General features: G+C 44.0%; 1 protein-coding gene across 2 annotated transcripts in view; it reads left to right on the top strand.

Moving 5' to 3' along the window:
* The window catches only part of LOC311147253 (partitioning defective 3 homolog), a 308,941-nt gene that overhangs the window by 111,709 nt on the left and 179,347 nt on the right, over positions 1-17,885 (top strand). Inside the window, exon 1 of one of the 2 annotated variants that reach the window (XM_084183925.1) lies at positions 11,582-11,692. The exons of the other annotated variant lie outside the window; for it this stretch is intronic. The gene's annotated coding sequence lies outside the window, so the exon portion shown is untranslated. Of the gene's footprint in view, positions 1-11,581; positions 11,693-17,885 lie in introns of those variants that run through there. 2 annotated transcript variants of the gene reach the window in all.

Here is a 17,885-nt window from a genome sequence, read left to right on the forward strand (position 1 = left end):
TAAGGGTGTTTTCACACTTGGTCCCTTTCAGCCAATTTTTGTGAACTCAGTGCAGTTCTATACATTTTTTGTTCAGTGTGAACACTCCAAAGGAACTCTGACTAGTCAAAAGAGCCCTCTAAGTGAACTGAACTGAGAACTCCGGGGTCCGGTACCCTTTTTTAGGACAATGTGAACATAAAGCTCCCCAGGTTCGCTTGTCATTATTCCTGCACCACACACTAGACTACTGCAACACCGTTTCCCCTGACATAACCCCTCACATTGGTGCCACAAAAGAGACAAGATGATGATGTACAGGTTCGCAGAAAAAAATGTGTGCTGTTTTTGAATCAAATCAAATTGTATTTGTCACATGCGCCAAATACATCAGGTGTAGACCTTACCGTGAAATGCTTACTTAAAAGCCCTTACTTAAAAGCACTTAACCAACAATGCAGCTCCAAAAATAGTTAAGAAAATATTTACTAAATAAACTGAAGTAAAAAATATAAAGTAACACAATAAAATAACAATACCGAGGATATATACAGGGGGTACCGAGTCAATGTGTGGGGGTACAGGTTAGTTGAGGTAATTTGTACATGTAGGTAGGGGTCAAGTGACTATGCATAGATAATAAACAGTGAGTAGCAGCAGTGTAAAAACAAAGTGTGGGTGGGGTGGGGTGGGGGGGGGGGCAATGTAAATAGTCCGGGTGGCCATTTGATTAATTGTTCAGCTGTCTTATGGCTTGGGGGTAGAAGCTGTTAAGGAGCATTTTGGACCTAGACTTGGCGAACAGTCTATGACTTGGGTGACTGGAGTCTTTGACACCGCTTAGTATATAGGTCCTGGATGGCAGGAAGCTTTGCCCCATTGATGTACTGGGCTGTACGCACTACCATCTGTAGCGCATTATGTTCAGATGCCGAGCAGTTGCCATACCAGGCGGGGATGCAACCAGTCAGGATGCTCTCGATGGTGCAGCTAAGCACTCACCCCTGAGGGGCCCCCGTGTTGAGGATCAGCATGGCAGATGTGTTGTTGCCTACCCTTACCACCTGGGGGCAGTCCGTCAGGAATTCCAGGATCAAGTTGCAGAGGGAGGTGTTTAGTCCCAGGGTCCTTAGCTTAGTGATGAACTTTGTGGGCACTATGGTGTTGAACGCTGAGCTGTAGTCAATGAACAGCATTCTCACATAGGTGTTCCTTTTGTCCAGGTGGGAAAGAGCAGCTTGAGATTTCATCATCTGTGGATCTGTTGGGGCGGTATGCGAATTGGCCTATTGATTAGCGATTGTCAAGGATGCAAAAAAAATCCTAAATGTGTGGACTTTTTTGTTCAGATTATTCGTTTGCAATGTGATCTATAGGCTGAGAGCTTCATAAGCTGTGTATTCCATTGTGGGGTTTAAATAGTGTGAAGATAACAACATATTTTGTGGGAATCACAGTACGGTACAAAATCAATACTAGCTCTTAAGCATGAAACACACCAAGAATCTCACTGCCGATAGACTGCCGATAGATACTTATCACAGTGGGTACCTGCTGCGTGTCGACCCGTTAGTGACCGACCTACCGATTGTACTTGTAGAATCGCAATGCTCGTCAGTGGCCAACAACTTGACTTTGAGCCAATCAGAGAGCACGAACCCCCACGTGGAGAGCCAACAAAATTAAGTGAATTAAATTGTTTCTTCGTCATCTGGCCAGGTAGTTTTCTAGCTGTGGTCATCTGGCTAGTAACAACAAGGGCTTTCTACAAAATGGCAACATTAGTGCAGATAGCTTGGAATCTAGACCGTAAGCAAGACGTACGGATATGCATTGCCAAACACTACTGTCACTTTCTGGTTTGGAGTATTTTAACAAGGCTGAGTGGCTGACGACTTCCAAGGTCTTCGCTGTGTGATCACAAAAGAGATTGACTACTGACACTGTTCAGAGGTGCTAAATATTGTCAGCTGGCAAATCTTTGACAATTACAATTACAGCATTATTTAATCTGCAGTTATTATTTTGCTATTTATTTTCTTACCAATAATATTTGCATGTTAATAGTGTCTTCTGATTACATTGATTATGGAATGGCTTGTCCCGCACTTTGTAAAAACCCAGAGTGCATTGAGTGAATGTTAGAAAAGGATCTTGGTTCCTTTCTAAACATAGCAATGTGAATGCAAAGAGGACTCGGATCCCAAAATAAGTGAAGTGAACTGGCAAAAGAGTTGAGTCCTCATTCAAAGGCAAGGGCAGTGTGATTAGGACTGAGGACTGAGATTGGTTCTTTTAAAGAGGACTAAATGTGAAAACACCCTAAGTCCAATTCCCCTCAGGACCCTTAAGGTCCCCATGGAGTGCCAGTCTCAGACCCCCCATTTATAACTCTGTGACCTGTTGACGGGATTGTTAAGTGTAAGCACTCACTGTCAGCACTCATCAATAACACAGCGTTGAGCTCTTCCAGATGCATCGTGGGTCAAGGCGGGGACTTATTCATCCTCTCGAACAATGACCATTAGCTGCTGTCAGCTCACTTATAATAGGTTACGTCCCAAATGGCACCCTATTCCCTACATAATGCACCATAGGGCTTTGATCGAAAGTAGTGCACTATGTAGGGAATAGAGTGCCAAATTGACTCAGTTGTAACTTAGTTGGCTTATGATGTTGGTACTTTTTAAGCCATATCTCTAGCTGATTCTTCTTCATTAAGTGCGTACTAGTGTAGGCCTTTGCCTTATCAGGGGCCCTGTTACTGGATGAGAAAAGCAGAGCAGTTGAGAGGCGAGCAGAGGGGCTCTGAGGGCATCCCTACGCTGCATCCCAAATGGCACTCTATTCCCTATTTATTCCACTACTTTTGAGCAGGTTCCATAGGGCTCGGGTCAAAAGTAGTGCACTATATAGGGAATAGAGTGCCATTTGGGACAAAGCCCTTCTTTATTGGGGAAAACGCTGAACTGGCCTCACAGGACGGGAGGTATTGGACACCTGAGACTCTTCCAGACGCTGTATGATGAAATATTTCTGCTTCAACCCTTTTTCACGCTGCTCACTTTTAATTGTACAGATTTATTGCGAAAAGCAAGGGAGCTCTTGTTTCCTTTCCTGCGTTCCACTTGTGTTGGCTCGTCGCGTTGTGAAACACAATATAATTGCTCAACGTTGATACAGTTGAGCTTAGCCAGCTGTATCGCAACAAACTATGCAACTTCCCTTCTACTGAGCCGGCCGGGCCAGGGAATAACAGTACAGTCAGAAGGCATCTGACTGAATTTAAGTTATGTCTTTCTCCAAGTGGCAAAGTGTTTATGTTCTCCGGCCAGACAGACACTATGGAGAAAGACTTTGGCATTGTTTAGAACACCATTTATTACTGTAGGTTTTGCAACATTTCTCTCGACATGAGATTATCGAGAGGAGGGAGCTCAGGATGTCTCAAGCTCCTTTTTGGAAGATGTCCCTTTTTTGAAGGCGCTGACTGGAAAGGGCAGTAGCACACATGGCATTCAGATTTCTCCTGTCCGGTCAAAAAGGTTAGACAAACAAGTGTCCATTTACCTCACCTCAGGAAAAACAATCGCCTTTCCTGCAGTCCAGGGTAGAGGTTGCACCACCTACAAAGAAGTGACATTTTCTACTGGCACATTCTCTCTCAAATGGCTACAACTAAGGCCCAGTGTCTCTTTGTGCAGGAACACAAGCTACTCAGACAGAATGTCTGTTGATTGACAATCCGAAGGTAGCGCAGACGCCACCTCATATAAATGTTGTGGACTCACCATGACTTTTATGAGGGGAATTGAAAAGCTATTGCTGTCGAGAATCGCCTAGCAACATAAGGGCAATGGTAGGATCTGCATACTCAAAGATCTGTCTCTAAGCTCTGTTCTCTTCTTGAACCATAGAAGTAGAATGCGTAGTGTTCTGTGTCTAGAACACCTTGGCAAATACTGGGAGCATGAAGTAAAAAACTGGCTCCATGTCCTCTCTGCTCTCCTAGTTAATAACAAACACCCACCAAATGGCTGCTCTTAACTTAACCTAAGACATGGATAAACAATACACTGCCGTGCTACAGTCACCATGTAAACCTAACTGAAGTTATTTGCTGGCGTTTCCTTCTTCCTGTGTCTGCCAAGTGGACGTTATTATCAGCCAGGCAGTGTGGGTTTTACTGGTTCCGTTTGATTTATGAGTGGGACGAGATACTGTATTTCTAACAAACATATCTCCGTGGTGCAGTGTGAAGCACACCGGGATGCCATTCCGACATTCGGCCATAGATGTCGTCATTGAGACTTTTCAAACAGCCTCCTTGTCTTTAAGCTCTTCCTTCTCTGTCGGGACGCGACACAAGTCGTTCCCAGCTAATTGAACACCCACATTGTAAAATAAGCCTATGATGTCTGGTTAAGTGTTGATTGGCTTGAGAAGCTGTTAATGTAGGCAAACAGGATAAATATAGCTTCAATGTGATTAAGGATGATACTGTGTGATGCATGATTCTCATGAACTGTTCTCCCACCAGGGAGTTAGTTGCTCCTAATTCTTCAGACTATACCAAATGATCCTATTTCTTCTGACTATACCAAATGATCCTAAGTTTTCAGACTATGCTGAGGTGCTTAATTGGGTGGTATTCCGTTTAATTAACCAGTAGGACTACAGCAATACACATGGCATAGCTCTGTGAAGTAGGCCTATTGTTTGTGGAGCCTGTTCTTGTTGTCTCTTTGTTTTACCAAGTTTTCATCACCTTGTATTTACACACATTTATTGAATGGGAATGTTGTCAGCAGCTCTGATTCTATGTGAGAATGTTAACACAAGCAGCACATGTAGGCTAGTACAGTAGTTCATGTGAGAACAAACCTTTCCAGGTCTCACGTATCTGATGAAAGATGTGGACTGTAGTTGAGGTTTACGTTTTAGTTTACATTTCCGCGTAATTTCACTTTGATATAAATAAAACCTGTAACATACAGCCATGTCTAGCCTTTATCCCAGGAAATTATTCATATCTTATTTTTATACATTTGCTTTACTATAGCTCCGTCCCCAATTACGATTGCCATTCTATCCCTGTAATTCAATGTACACGATATACAGTGCCTTCGGAAAGTATTCAGACCTGTTGGCTTTTTCCACATGTTGTTTTACGTTACAGCCTTATTCTAAAATGGATTCAATAAAAAAATAATCCTCAGCAATCTACACACAATACCCCATAATGATAAAGTGAAAACAGGTTTTTAGAAATGTTTGCAAATGTATTACAAATACAATACCTTATTTACATAAGCATTCAGACCTTTTTCTATGAGATTCGAATTTGAGCTCAGGTGCATCCTGTTTCCATTGATCATCCGTGAGATGTTTCTACAACTTGATTGGAGTCCACCTGTGGTAAATTCAATTGATTTGACATGATTTGGAAAGGCACACAACTGTCTATATAAGGTCCCACAGTTGACAGTGCATGTCAAAGCAAAAACCAAGCCATGAGGTCGAAGGAATTGTCAGTAGAGCTCCGAGACAGGATTGTGTCGAGGCACAGATCTGGGGAAGGGTACCAAAACATTTCTGCAGCATTTAAGGTCCCCAACAACACAGTGGCCTCCATCATTCTTAAATGGAAGAAGTTTGGAACCACCAAGACTCTTCCTAGAGCTGGCCGCCCAGCCAAACTGAACCCGATGGTCACGCTGACAGAGCTCTATTCCTCTGTGGAGATGGGAGAAACTTCCAGAAGGACAACCATCTCTGCAGCACTCCACCAATCAGGCCTTTATGGTAGAGTGGCCAGACGGAAGCCGTTCCTCAGTAAAATGCACATGACAGCCCGCTTGGAGTTTGGCAAAAGGCACCTAACGACTCTGACCATGAGAAACAAGATTCTCTGGTCTGATGAAACCAAGATTGAACTCTTTGGCCTGAATGCCAAGCGTCGCATCTGGAGGAAACCTGGCACCTACATTGAAGCTTGGTGGTGGCAGCATCATGCTGTGGGGATGTTTTTCAGTGGCAGGGACTGGGAGACTAGTCAGGATCGAAGGAAAGATGAAAGGAGCAAAGTACAGAGAGATCCTTGATGAAAACTTGCTCCAGAGCACGTCGGTCCTCAGACTGGGGTGAAGGTTCACCTTCCAACAGGGCAACGACCCTAAGCACACAGCCAAGACAACGCAGGAGTGGCTTCGGGACAAGTCTCAATGTCCTTGAGTGGCCCAGCCAGAGCCCAGAATTGAACCCGGTCGATCATCTCTGGAGAGACCTGAAAATAGCTATGCTGCAACGCTCCCCATCCAACCTGACAGAGCTTGAGAGGATCTGCAGAGAAGAATGGGAGAAACTCCCCAAATACAGGTGTGCCAAGCTTGTAGCGTCATACACAAGACTCGATGCTGTAATTGCTGCCAAAGGTGCTTCAATAACATACTGAGTAAAGGGTCTGAATACTTATGTAAATGTCATATTTCCGTTTTTTATTTTTTAATTAGCAAAAATGTCTAAACCTGTTTTTGATTTGTCATTATGGTATATTGTGTGTAGATTGATGAGGGGGAAAAAAAACAATTTAATCCATTTTAGAATAAGGCTATAACGTAACAAAATGTGGAAAAAGTCAAGGGGTCTGAATACTTTCCAAAGGCACTGTATACAAAAGTATGTGGACACCAGGTGTATAAAATCGAGCACACAGCCATGCAATCTCCGTAGACAAACATTGGCAGTAGAATGGCCTTACTGAAAAGCTCAGTGACTTTCAACATGGCACCGTCATAGGATGCCACCTTTCCAACAAGTCAGTTTGTTAAATTTCTGCCCTGCTAGAGCTGCACCGGTCAACTGTATGTGCTGTTATTGTGAAGTGGAAACGTCTAGGAGCAGCAACGGCTCAGCCGCGAAGTGGTAGGCCACACAAGCTCACAGAACGGGACCGCCGAGCGCCGTAGCGTGTAGAAATCGTCCGTCTTCGGATGCAACACTCACTACCGAGTTCCAAACTGCCTCTGAAAACAACATCAGCACAATAACTGTTCGTCGGGAGCTTCATGAAATGGGTTTCAATGGCCGAGCAGCTGCATACAAGCCTAAGATCACCATGTGCAATGCCAAGCGTCGGCTGGAGTGGTGTAAAGTTTGCCGCCATTAGACTCTGGAGCAGTGGAAACGCGTTCTCTGGAGTGATGAATCACGCTTCACCATCTGGCAGTCCGATGGACGAATCTGGGTTTGGCGGATGCCAGGAAAAGTCTACCTGCCCCAATGCATAGTGCCAACTGTTCAGTTTGGTGGAGGAGGAATAATGGTCTGGGGCTGTTTTTAATGTTTCGGGCCCCTTAGTTCCAGTGAAGGGATATCTTAACGCTACAGCATACAATTACATTCTAGACCAGGGGTGTCAAACGTCCGGCCTGCGGGCCGGATCAGGCCCGCAAACGGGTTTAATCCGGCCCGCGAGATGATTTTGTAAAGTATAAAAATGAGCTGCAATTTTTCAATAAAAGAAACTGCTGTTCCAATTGTGTCCACTGGAGGGCGCAATAGCAATTGTGTTAAGCAAGCAAACTGTTTATACCGGGGCAGAGCAAATAGGTCAAGCAAGTGCAGCCAGTCCGGATGAGCTACTTTGTTTTGCCCGCGATATTTATTACGGCTTCTACTTTTAACATTATGTGCTTTGGCACCCTCATTGCCCCAATATGTCTCTGTCAAAAAAGAGAAAAGTGGACGCAGAGTGTTCCAAGAAAAATTGTCATCCTTCTATTTATTCACGGAATTGAATGGGAAAGCTGTATGTTTGGTGTGTTCACAGCATGTTGCAGTGCTGAAAGAATATAACCTTCGTCGCTACTATGTGAGTCTTCATGCCGACAAATATGACAACTTTCAAGGACAGCGGAGAAGAGAGAAGGTGAATGAACTGTTGGCGGGTCTGAAGAAACAGCAGTCTGTGTTTACTCACAGCCGAGACATCAGTGGCGCTGCAGGGAAAGCTAGCTACCTCATTGCTAATGAAATCGCAGTGGCTTCAAAACAATTTAGTGAGGGTGAATTTGTAAAAACATGCATGATGAAGGCAGCGGAGATTGTGTGCCCTGAAAAGCACCAGGCTTTTGCAAATATCAGCCTGACAAGAAACACAGTTGCAGACAGGATTTCCGATCTTTCAGTGGATTTGGACAGCCAGTTGAAGCAAAAAGTAAAGTAATTTATTGCGTTTTCGGTTGCAATTGATGAAAGCACAGACATTACAGATGTTGCACAACTGGCCATTTTCATCCGCAGAGTTGATGACACATTGACCGTCACAGAGGAGTTCGTGGAGTTGGTGCCGATGACAGAAACAACGACAGCAGCTGATATTTTCACTGCACTCGTCAGCGCGCTGGACAGGGTCGGAGTGGACTGGTCCCACGCTGTCAGCCTGGCTACAGATGGTGCGCCCTCAATGATGGGGGAAAAAGCAGGCGTTGTGACAAAGTTCAGAGAGAAAGTGCAATCTGCAAATGGAGGACGTGATTTTTGGACTTTTCACTGTATTTTGCACCAGGAGGCTTTGTGTTGCAAGTCATTAAAGATGGATAACGTCATGAAGGTGGTCATCCAAACTGTTAATTTCATCCGATCCAGAAGCCTGAATCAACGTCAGTTTGACAGCCTTCTCAGAGAGAAAGACCACATCTATGGCCTGCCATACCACACTGAGGTAAGATGGTTAAGCCGAGGTGCTGTGCTGAGGCGTTTCTTTGATTTATGAGAAGAAATTGAACAGTTCATGGAAGAAAAGGGCAAACCAGTGTTAGAATTTCATTCCGCAGAATGGATGCAGGACCTTGCATTTATGGTGGATGTTACAGAGCACCTGAATAACTTGAACAAACAGCTGCAAGGGTGCAACAAAGTTGCCACGCAGTATTATGACAGCATACGTTCTTTCAAGTTGAAGCTGTCATTGTGGAAGACGCAACTCGCCGGTGGTGATGCAGCTCACTTCCCCTGTCTGAAAAATGTGTGCGCGACCCAACATGTGGCAGACATGAAGCGGTTCAAAGATAAAATAACGGGACTGTTAAGGGAGTTTGAGCAACGCTTTCAGATTTTTGGTGAACTGGAGAAAGACTTCAACGTTTTTTGTTCGCCATTAACCGTGAATCCCTCTGATCTGCCCGTCAGCATCCAACTTGAAATAATATACTTGCAGTGTGACTCGGATTTGAAGGGCAAATTTGCCGCAGCTGGCTTGGACACATTATCAGAATCTCTTGCCAGGTTACCCCAACTTGACAGCCCTCGCTGCAAAACTGTTGTGCATGTTTGGAACCACATATCTTTGTGAGCAAGTTCTCTGTAATGAGCATAAATAAAACAAAGCTGCGCTCAAGGCTCACGCACAAGCACTTGAATCACATCCTGAAGTTGGCTGCCACTCAGGATGTGACGCCTGATATTGATGCGCTGGTGAAAGCTAAAAGATGCCAGGTATCAGGAGTCAAATAAACTATGCAACCCCACTTAAAGTGCTGCATGAGACACCCTGATATAGTTCTGTGATCTGTGATATACTTCTGTGAATCACTGAGGCATTGTGTGTTTGTGTGTTGTTTGTCCTCAGAATTTCAAATAACTTGAGGTGTTTTATGATTAATAGTGATGTTGTGCTTTTGGACACACTGTCCTCAGGCTCCAGCTTTATGTTTATATGTTTTTATGTTGATGTGCTATTGTTTTTAATTGATTTTTTATTTATTTGTATATTTAACCTATTCTTGACTCTGTGGTTCTTGCACTTGTTTGGGGAACAGGATTTCATTATTTGTATCTACATTTCTGCCTGAGAAATGACACCCTGATATAGTTCTGTGATCTGTGAAACAGTTCTGTGAATCACTGAGGCATTGTGTGTTTGTGTGTTCTTTTTCTTTAGAATTTTCAAATAAACTTGAGGTGTTTTATGATTAATAGTGATGTTGTGCTTGTACTATTTTGGACACACTGTCCTCAGGCTCCAGCTTTATGTTTTATGTTGATAGTATTAAAACAAAGAAAACAATCTGAAGTTGTTGTTTTTAAGTTATATATACCATGATTTTACCGGTCCGGCCCACTTGGGAATAGATTTTCCTCCATGTGGCCCCTGAGCTAAAATGAGTTTGACACCCCTGTTCTAGACGATTCTGTGCTTCCAACTTTGTGGCAATAGTTTGGGGAAGGCCCTTTCCTGTTTCAGCATGACAATGCCCCAATGCACAAATCGAGGTCCATACAGAAATGGTTTGTCGATTTTGGTGTGGAAGAACTTGACTGACCTGCACAGAGCCCTGACCTCAACCCCATCGATCACCTTTGGAATTAATTGGAACACCGACTGCGAGCCAGGCCTAATCGCCCAACATCAGTTGGTCCCCGCAGCAATGTTCCAACATCTAGTGGAAATCCTTCCCAGAGGAGTGGAGGCTGTTACAGCAGCAAAGGGGGGAACAACTCCATATTAATACCCATGATTTTGTTCAACGGGCAGGTGTCCACATACTTTTGGTCATGTAGTTTAGGTCTTATTCAGATAAACCTTCCTTATTTCCAGATGTTTTCTATAATTTCCATTAAGTGAAATGGATAGGGGGTCATTACGCTCAAACTGCTCCTTCCATTCTAGTCACAATTGTTCTACACTTGAACATGATCCTACATTTTGAGTGAGTTGGACTCTCTCTCTGACATATGCTGTGTGTGCGTGAGATTTTCTTCAAGTGTGATTGAAAGCCATTGGGTCAAGGGCTAGGCCAGTATTACAGCAAATGGCAGTGTTTTGGCTTTGCTCGCTTTTGGTGGACTTGTGAGGTTGCACCCCAGTCAGAAATCAATATCCTCTACACCCACCAGACTTCAAACCACTGACATTTATCCTGAGAGCAGATTAACACTTTTCTACAAGTGTTCTATGTATGTCTACATCATTTACAAGCCATCTGTCAATGTGGATTGGATGGAATTGATGCTTGAGTGTTTGACTTTGTGTGTGATGTTGACCATGTCTTATAATAAAATGCTTTAGACAAGTCATATCACCCCTGTCATGCCACAAATCAAACAAAACTCATGAAATGGGCTAGGCACAGTACAAATCTCTCCAGTCTCCGCTACTGACCCTTGTGGGTTGTTTTCACCTCCTCATGATTTTAGTCTTGTTATTGTTATATTTATTTTCCTATGTTTCTTTTCCCTGTCTGTAGACAGTGTTTTTAATCAGATACTTATGAGGATATTATTGGCCTCGTTGGGTTCATACATATTGGGTTTTGTGTTGTAGATGTTTGCTTTGACCCATTGTTGGTTGATGTTTTGTGTTGTAGATGTTGGATTTAGACCCAGCGTTGGTTGGTGTTTTATGTTGTAAATGTTGGCTTTAAACCCAGCGCTGGTTGAGGTTTTGTGTTGTAAATGTTTAGAGGAGTTTAGTGCTGGTTGTTTACTGCTATGTAGGCCAAGGATCTGGGCCATTCCCTCCCCTCCCCTCGCTGACAGCTCTGCTTTCTAGCCTCTAGTATTTACCTGGCATACAGGTCCTACTGCTGCGGGCCAAGTCTGACACCTGCCTGCTCCCTGCCTGCACCCAGTTAGCCAAAGAGCGCCGTGGACTGCTCTAAGAGAAGTGGACATCTCCTGTTTGGGTTGGTTTCATTTGTCCACTGTATGTGTAATTAAGTAAGTAAGCCTTTTTCTAGCCATAACGGCCCATAGGGCAGGAGCACGTGTCTGTAGCATGAGGCAGTTTAATGTACAAGTAGACCCCCTGAAAGATGAGATTATCAACTTGATGTTTATGGTATGAATTCAATGGTTGCGTCTCAAATGTAACCCTATTCCCTGAATAGTGCACTGCTTTTGACCACACCCCTATGGGTCGAGGTCAAAAGTAATGCACTACATAGGGAAGAGGGCGCCATTTGGTTAAGAACCAATAAATCACAGGGAAATGATATCAAATGAGGCATGTGGCATTGGGAAACGCACTAGGACATGACATTGAAGGATGAAGTATATGGTAACCGAATATGAGTGAAATATGATACAGACATTGTTATAAAGCTATGTGATTTAGTAGACAGAGTTGAGGACGGTTATAAAGATTTGTGTTGCGATTTCATGGCTATGGCCATTGTGTTGTTGGCTATCTTTTAGGGATGTGTAAAACCTGTGTTCTAACTGGGTTATAGAGAATTACACACATTCACGCACACTTGGAACGGGACGATACCAGTATCACAATATTATTTCCATGGCAAACATTTAAAAAACACGATGCATACAACTTTTTGGTCCTATAAAAACCTGCTGTATGTTCAATATTGTGTGCTATAGTTTGGAAAATCAATAAATGTGACTGGATGACAACATAACGATTGTTTCTAACATGGCTGTTTTCATAAAGAAGTGAAGAAGTGCTTCATGTTTTGTTTCCTTTCCACGATACTAACATCGTCCTGGACAACGCAGACAGACATGCACGACATACTAATCATGTAAATGTGCACAGAAACGCAGACACACATACGGTCTCTAAGGGCAATCAACACACATTTGAAGTTAAACACATAGTTAGTGTCTAGTCATCCTCAGGGAAGACCACCCCTGTTGATTGTTTGTGTTTGTGTGTGTGTGTGCGAGAGCGAGTCATTCTCTTGTGGTTGGGCCAAGTCTGTGCTTGTCAGCAAAGGTAGCAATTAGTACTGAGGAGGGGGAGTTTCCTGCTGTGTAAATTGCTTCACTACACACGCGTGTGAAGTCGCTGTATTCCCTGCTGCAGTTTACCGTAGACTTTTAACCATTCCATTACCTAGTTGAGGTCAGGAATGCGCAACTCAGTTCTCTTATATCGAGGCGGAGTTGAGTATTAATAAGTGGTCGTGCGATTTGCTAGCAACAACATTGAGTCACCATCAGTCGACACTTAGAATATATATATTTTTTACATGTTTGTCCTGTACAACTGCGGTTCTTCCGCGGGGTGCTGAAATTCATACTTTTAATTGAAACTTTTATCGAATACAACCACCAATTGAATCTCAGCTGACGTAGTACATCAAGGCCGCTACGTCTCCAGTTGAGCAACACAAATGAGGAAAGAGTTGGTGGTTGTATTGGTTTTTATTAAAATTAGGTATTTCAGCACCCCGCGGGAGGACAGCAGTTGTACAGGACAAACATAGGTACAGGTAAGCGTTTTCAGTATTGACATTTTTACAAGTGTCGACTGTTGCTAGCAAATCTTGCGACCAGTTATCAATACTCAACTCCGCCTCAATATAAGAGAACAGAGTTGAGCTTTGCTCAGCTATCCATTACCATGACCACAAGAATGTAGTCTCTCTCACAGACTCGGGGCAGCCGCATAGGACTGGCACAACGCAGCAGCACACATAGCAATATAATTAATAGAACGGGCTTGGAACCGCTAACCCTGGCAATTTGACTGGTAAACGCATAGATGCGGTAAAGAGGTCAATCGAACTCGACCAAAACAATGGAATTGCCATTGAGTGGGGGAAGGGGCAGTGGGGGAAAGATCCCGAGTCTCCTCATTGCCCCCAGCAAAATTAGCATACATTCAGGCTATTGTTTATATTTGTATTTCACACTATGTTGAGGTGGAAATCTGAGTATAATGCTTGTATGGATGTCAACCCCAACACATGTTAGTGTCATCATTACCAATCAACTGCGTTACAGTTAAAAACGACTGACTATCCCCACCGATTACTGTATGCTAGTGTAGCCGGCTTGGTCTGCTCGTTGCCGACTACTGCGTTGTGTTCCGGTGCACTGAAGACAAGACACTGGCGTACTTGAAGGCACTTTATTGTGTACAACTCTCTCAATCTGTTCAACATCAAGGAGAGAAAATGTTCAAAACTCTACCCTCGACAAGAATCCGCCTCTCTCAGTCGAGTACAATGCAGACTGAATATAATCACATTCAAAAATCCAAGGAATAAAATACAACATAATTGGAAAATAAACATCGCATCTGGTGTATATCTTATGTATGTGTCATATTGCATGTTATCTCTGCCAAAACTCTGAGCTTTTAGCCTTTACATTAATACTGTGCAACATGACATAAACCATCTTTCAAATAGGTAATACATACAGTAATATGCACGAAGCAACATGTAATCCTTCACATTTGAGCTTTTCAGTGCCAATAAACACTAATCAATACATGAAAACATTTTAAATGAACACATATTTTTAACCTGATATAGGGAATACATACCTGTTCAACATCAAGGAGAGAAAATGTTCAAAACTCTACCCTCGACAAGAATCCGCCTAACATAAAAAGAACAACGTGGGCTTCAACACGAGGATAGAATGACGATTGCTAACTTACAGCTAAACAGAACACGAGGTTAGCTAAGTTAGCAATTTCTCAAACTCTCAAAAATAGCAAAATTCACGACACAGCTTGATTAAATGTACGTACACTCATCATATAATATACATACAAGTTACTATGTGCACTGAAACGTTTTAGTTTTAACAGGTATATCAAGTTTATATCATGCCGAAGTGAACACATACCTCTCAGTCGAGTACAATGCAGACTGAGAAAAGCATGACACCCCTCCGCATATAACCAAACCAACACTCTAGAGGGCGCACTTATACAACTAACTCTCCCAATATCTGTAGACTACACGAAATGCTGAACAATACAATATTTTGGTGAAATCAACTCACAAAATAAAATAAAAAATAGAAAATGAACGGTTGCAAAAATCTTTAATTCTTTGACCTGTTACATTCACCCCTCTTTAATTTCACCAAAATCCTTCACACTTCGAGGGTGGAAAATAACCAAAAACATATAGAATAAAACTCTTGTCCACTTGGTCCAAGATAGCCCTGGGACTCCATTTCCCATCTACAGCGTATAAAGCTACTTACAAAGTAAGTTAAAAGAAAACAGCAGTTGATCAGGCTACTGCCCCTTCTAGTGAATATTGCCTTATACACCATATGAAATCTTGGAACACTTTCCCTCCAATATGAACATCTCATGACCCAGGTCATACTACTGGTAATAAAGAAAAATATCTTAATCTCAAAAATGTATCTAAAATAAAGAACGGAAAGACAGTGACCTTCTGACTCCTGTAACAAAACCCTTGGTGAGTGGTTTTTGCACCATGTTCTCTATCAAGCGATCGACTGCCTTAACAACCCTGCCAGTACGTGTTCTGACAACCTGACTTTCAAACCCTTGTACTTGGGAGGGTATCTGACTATCAATCAGTGTAACAGGTGAATTGACGTCCGATGACCCTGTCTCATCTAAGTCAGGAACATCAATTGGGGCAACAGAGTCAGTGTCAGTCATGTGCAAATCAGGGGGATCACTGGAATCCGACAAGTCTCTCACAGGTGAGTATTCATTTTCCCCTTGGCCTCTGACCTCTTTAGACTGGGCTCTCGTGGGTGTCAGTTGAACAGACTTCCTGGACAGAGAGTGGGGCATCTCATTCTCCATCTCAGACTCATCAGCTTCTCCAATAGACTCAGAGTCAGAGGATGCGTTTAACCACGAACATGTACGGTCCTCAGAAGCATCTACTGCTAGGCCACTCAAAGCATCAACAGAAGGAGGCTGAAACTCACTGGCCACATCCGAGGCAGCTCCATTCGTCTCTTCATCGCTTAGTTCTGGCATGGGCAAGAAGCTCACGTCCAACATCAAATTCCGATGAACAACTTTTGTTTTCCCACTTTCGTCTCTGACTTTGTAAACGTGAGTCTGAGGGTTCCGGTCTATGATGGTATACATAGTGGCTTCCCACTTATCCGCTAACTTCCTCTTCCCTCTCTCTGCTTTATTAGCTAACAAAACTCGGTCGCCAACGTTCAAGTGGGTTCCACGAACTCTCTTGTTGTAGCCATCAGCTTAATGTTGCTGTCCTTTCCTCGCATGCTGCTGAGCTGTCGGCAGCCACATGGAGGTTCGCCATCAGTTTCTCTGCATAGGTCTTATAATTCACCACGACTGGATCCCTCAAGACTTGTTTGAAGACCATGTCTACTGGGAGTCTGGGGACTCGACCATACATCAAATAGAATGGAGGATATCCAGTTGTTTCATGAGTGGTGGCATTATACGCAAAAGTCAAAGTCTGTATCTGTTGGACCCAGTGTTTAGCTGTCAGGGGTAGGGCACGCAACATACTGCCAAGTGTCCTATTGAACCTTTCGGTTTGCCCATTTCCCATGGGATGGTATGCTGTTGTGTGTGTTTTCTTAATCCCTGTGAGGCTGAGGAGTTCAGCTATGAGTTTGCTTTCAAAATTGGCCCCTTGATCAGAATGTATTCGCTCTGGGAAACCGTAGATGCAGAATACGTTATCCCATAACTTCTTTGCTATTTGCTTTGCAGTTTGGTTTATGCAGGGAAAGGCATGAGCCAATTTTGTAAAGTGGTCTGTTATGACTAACACATCGACAGATCATTGCTTACAGTCCTCAGCACTCCAAAAATCAATGCACACCAGCTCCATGGGTGCCGAAGTGCGAATGCTCTCCAAGGGAGCTCGGGCAGCTGGTTCAGGGGTCTTTGCAAGGATACAGCGTTGGCAGCATTTCACATATTCCTTGATGTCTCTTCCCATTTGCGGCCAGAAGAAACGCTGTCGGGCGAGGTGTGCTGTTCTAGCCTGCCCTTGATGCCCAGCGAAATCATGCACACCAGCGAGAGCTTTGGCCTTCAAGCTAGCAGGCAGCACAAACTGATACCTCTTCTCTCTGCTTAATGGGTCTTTGGTTACCCTATATAGGACTCCGTCCTGGACTTTTAGATGATGCCACTGCTTGCACAGTGTCTGGGTCGCAAGAGCTAACCTCCTCCTCCCTCGCCTAGGTGGTGGCTCACCCCTCTGAATGAGTGGCAGGACTTCCCTGATAACTGGATCTATTTCCTGGCTGTGCCTCAGCTCGCCGATGGAGAGGGCTGGAAGTGTGTCTTGTTCTGAGGGCACCGCCTGGGGAAGAGCATTGAGAAACTGTGTTGCTCTTATCTCTGCTCCCCTTTCCCACTCTACATGAGCTTCACAAGCAGATTTCACATGAGAGGGTTCTTGACTGCCGGCCAGCCTGTCTTGAGTGGGGTCCATAGTTGCACAGCACCCTGCATCATGTGCCTGGAGACACTGGGTCTTACTCCGGAAGAGATCTTGGACTTTCTCCTCTTTGGTTCCCTCCGCCTCGGCCAAAAGACTTCCATAGGGCTCACTGATCAACCTTTGGCTCACTGATTTAGCAAACGGATCTCTACTCAGGGCATCTGCCACAATGTTCTTTACCCCAGGAATGTGTTTGATACTGAAGGTGTATGGGGAAAGCTTTGCCACCCACCTCTGTTCGCAAGCGTCAAGTTTTGGTTTGGTCATTATATAGGTCAAAGGATTATTGTCGGTCCATACTGTAAAAGTGTGGCCTTTCAACCAGTGGCTGAATTTTTCACAAACACTCCATTTGAGCGCCAAGAACTCCAGTCGGTGAGCAGGATACCTCTTTTGTGAGCCAGTGAGGGTCTTGCTGGCAAAGGCGATCGGGCGTGCCTTCGTTTCTCCTTCTGGTATCTGGGACAGAACTGCCCCAAGGCCATCAAGAGACACATCAATGGACAGAACCAAGGGCTTAGAAAAGTCTGGATGGCTAAGGACCACACAATTCAGGAGCTTCCCCTTAAGGCCGGCGAAAGCGGAATCGCAGTCAAGGGTCCAATCCGCAGGCTTGAGCTTTCTGTAGACTCCCGCATTCTGACTGTACTTCCCGGCCTTTCCTCTCCGTTTCTGGCCAGCTGTGAGAGCAAACAGGGGTTTTGCGATGGAGGAGCA

This window comes from Coregonus lavaretus (genome assembly GCF_964263955.1).
Source record: "Coregonus lavaretus genome assembly, chromosome: 19".
Classification (NCBI taxonomy): domain Eukaryota; kingdom Metazoa; phylum Chordata; class Actinopteri; order Salmoniformes; family Salmonidae; genus Coregonus; species Coregonus lavaretus.